General features: G+C 29.7%; 1 long non-coding RNA gene across 1 annotated transcript; it reads left to right on the top strand.

Annotated features, from left to right (window-relative positions):
- The first annotated feature begins 473 nt into the window (after window positions 1–473).
- LOC145162687 (uncharacterized) lies at window positions 474–2,165 on the top strand. The gene is made up of 3 exons (XR_013739247.1): window positions 474–635; window positions 1,653–1,700; window positions 2,106–2,165. It is a non-coding gene; the product is annotated as an uncharacterized LOC145162687 (long non-coding RNA).
- The last annotated feature ends 1,136 nt before the right edge of the window (window positions 2,166–3,301 follow it).

Raw genomic sequence — 3,301 nt, 5'->3', positions numbered from 1 at the left:
AGCTTCCAACGCTTGAATATATGCATCCATTTTTTTCTATTATTGAAATTAATTTAATATAATAAAATATAAACTCTATAGTATAAAATATTTACAAAATACAAAGAGTGAAAAAATCAAATTAGGTACTGATATGATGAGCCACACTCTCTCGTTTGTCTCCCTGTACAATTTCAACTTTTTAGATTGTATAAGATTCTTTTTTATTTTCAAGTTAAATAAAATTCATGTGCATTTAAATCGAAACTAAAGGTAATTATTGTAGTCTATTTCTATTTTCTAAAAAGTATAGTTTAACAAATGAAAAGTCAATATTCGATAATATTGAATTTGAGTTCCAGGTTACCCCGAAACTAAAGGTAATTCGTGAGGGTATAACGGGATGGTAAATCTCATCTCCTTTCTTTGTTCGAGTTCCAGATTACACCGAAAGCAAAAAAAAACATAGTTTTTTTTTTATTAAAGGAAGCCAACAACAGGTTGCGGTAATGGAGTTCGATAACAGTTGTTCGCGAGAAGGGTGGGTGTAAATCGGAGGTAACAGCGATGGGAGGAGATTCACATTGGAGGTTATCCGGTGAAGCTGGTGGGTATTCAATGGCAGCAAGATGTTGCAGGGGTCATGTTTTCGTGAGGTATTTCAGATTACTTATTCTTAGATTTTTTGAATGTTTTTATAACCAGATATTCGTTAGATTGGATCAAGAAACATTGAAGATTACTTATTCTTCGATTTTTTGAATGTTTTCATACTTTCAATGATCTTTGTTATGTTAAAAATTTGGATCTAGGATCGCAATCCATATCTTGCGCTAATTTCACTGCAGTCTACGATCTTGAATAGGATTGTTTAACTCTAATCTTGCAAGATTTAATTTTGTTTTTATTCTAAAAAAAGAACAAACTTTTATCATATTTTTCATTGAAAAAGTCAAGAAGGAAACCATCGTCTTTGGGTTGTTTGCTCTCTTTAACAGAAATAATTAAACCATCGTTTTTGGATTGTTTACTCGCATCAAAAATAATTTAATAAAAGAGATATCTTAATAAAAATATTACATCAAAAATAATTACTCACATAAAAAATAATATAGAAAAGTTGTTAGAAGTTTCCAAAATAAATCTATACTCTAATATACAAAACTTTGACATCATTAATCAATCTATATTTTTTATACAAGACTTTAAAAGCTAAATGAAATACAACATTTATCATAAAGCTCAAATTACTTTTTCCTTTTAAACTCAGATCTGTACAATATGAGACTATGGGTATTTGAACTCAACTGGCAGACTTTGTATCCTGCAAATTTTCGATTATAGTTGGTAGCTTTCGACTATAGTTGGTTAGCTACATATTTTCGCACCTGTTAGAAAATGAAGCCTGTTACAAAGGATTTCTGCAGAAAAAAACCCATAAGTAAAACATAGTAAACTCAAAAATCACAATATAATAGGTTAACACAAAAAAACCATAAATCGCTTCTGTTGGAAGCCTTCGAGCATATTTGTGCAATGTGTTGGTTTTGTTACTTTAAATACGAAAAAATATAAAATGATATATTGCAATTAATATTATATAAAGTAGGAAAAAATATAAACTGATATATATGAGATTTTAATTGCAGAATTATTTTTGTTATTTTTTGCAGGTTTTGGCTACAACAGAAAATTTGATGTGTATGTATGTTTTCTCAATGGTATGTACTATCAATCGGTAAAATATGCAAAAAAATGACATATGCAGAAAAGTTGAAAGAAAGATGGCATTGGCATTTCAACATTAGAATTTTTTGTAAAAATGTTTGGCGTGTGGTATGTAATTAGTATTCTTAAAATAAACGGCCATGCGACTGTATCTTAAGGGATAAATTAAAAACTACATGATAATGTGAAAGAAAGTAAAAGAAATAAGAATGGGTAAATAAATTGGAATAGCTGGAGAAAAGGAAAGTGAGAGAGAGAGAACATGGAGTGACGAAATGGTTATGGTGCTTCTTTTCTTTTATAGGCAACTATTTGGTATCTGATTTATATTTGTGATCTGTGTGAAACTTTGTATTCCATTGTAAGACGTTGATTAATAAACTCCTATCTATGGACAGGATTGAAACATTTGAATTAAAGAAGGTGGGGCCAATAAATATTTATAGACTTGATTATCATCCAAATAGCAATCTTTGTGATTGATTCTAATTGGCTGGAATAGGTGAATCAGTCCAAGATTCGTGTCTTTGATTGGTCTTCACAACTCATGCATCATAAGTAGTACATCAAGCTCTATAATTTGTTTTTAAGACAATTTTGTAAGACATGCAATATTTTGGTGTACCTTAATCTCCAAAATTTGTAATTAAGACATTAGTTATGTATGGTTTATAATATGGTATATATATATATATATATATATATATATATATATATATATGTGTGTGTGTGTGTGTGTGTATGTGTCTGTATGTATATGCTAATACGTATGTGTGTCTTAAACACAAAGCCTTATGACCTACGACGTAAGCCTTATGTCGTAAGCCTAAATTCATAACCACTAGGCATCAAAAATGCACTATGCAGTAAGCCATACACCTTAAGCCTTAAAACCTAATCCATAAGGCATAAGGAATAAGCCATAAGCCATAAGTCCTAGGAAATAAGCCTTAAGTCGTAAGATTTAAGCAATAAGCTCTAAGATCTAATGCATAATCCCTAATCCCTAATTAATAAACCATAAGCCTTAAGCCTTATTGTTTATGTCTTTAAGACTTATGGATTAATTCTTTCATATATGGCTTATGGATCGAGCCTTAGGGCTTACATATTATGTCTTATGTCTTATTCCTTATTACTTATTGCTTCCGGGTTGTCTCTTAATCATACATTATGGGTTATGGATTATAGTTTATAGATTAAGGTGTGAGGCTTAAGGCTTATACGTTATGTGTTAGGAGTAAAGGTTCAAGGCTTAATACCTCCGTCCCATATTTATTGTCCACTTTTGACTTTTGAAGTTTTTATTCTTCAACTTTGACCTTATTTATTTTTCTTTTTCATATATAATACTTAATGCAAAATATATGAATGGATTATGTTTTAAATGACTTTTCATTGTTATAAGTTTCATCAAGTAATATATAACACAAATAAAAATATATAAGGTCAAATTTGAAGATTAAAGGCTTCAAATGTCAAAAGTGGACAATGAATATGAGACGGAGGAAGTACATATTATGGATCATAATTTAATGGTTATTTCTTATTGCTTATGAGTTTGAATTATAGCTTAGGACTCAAGTCTTAGGGA

Source organism: Lactuca virosa, chromosome 3, assembly GCF_052849685.1.
Source record: "Lactuca virosa cultivar CGN04683 chromosome 3, Lactuca_virosa_CGN04683_v6, whole genome shotgun sequence".
NCBI lineage: Eukaryota > Viridiplantae > Streptophyta > Magnoliopsida > Asterales > Asteraceae > Lactuca > Lactuca virosa.
The sequence above is the reverse complement of the archived record's forward strand: the minus strand, read 5'-3'. Positions and strand labels throughout refer to the sequence as shown.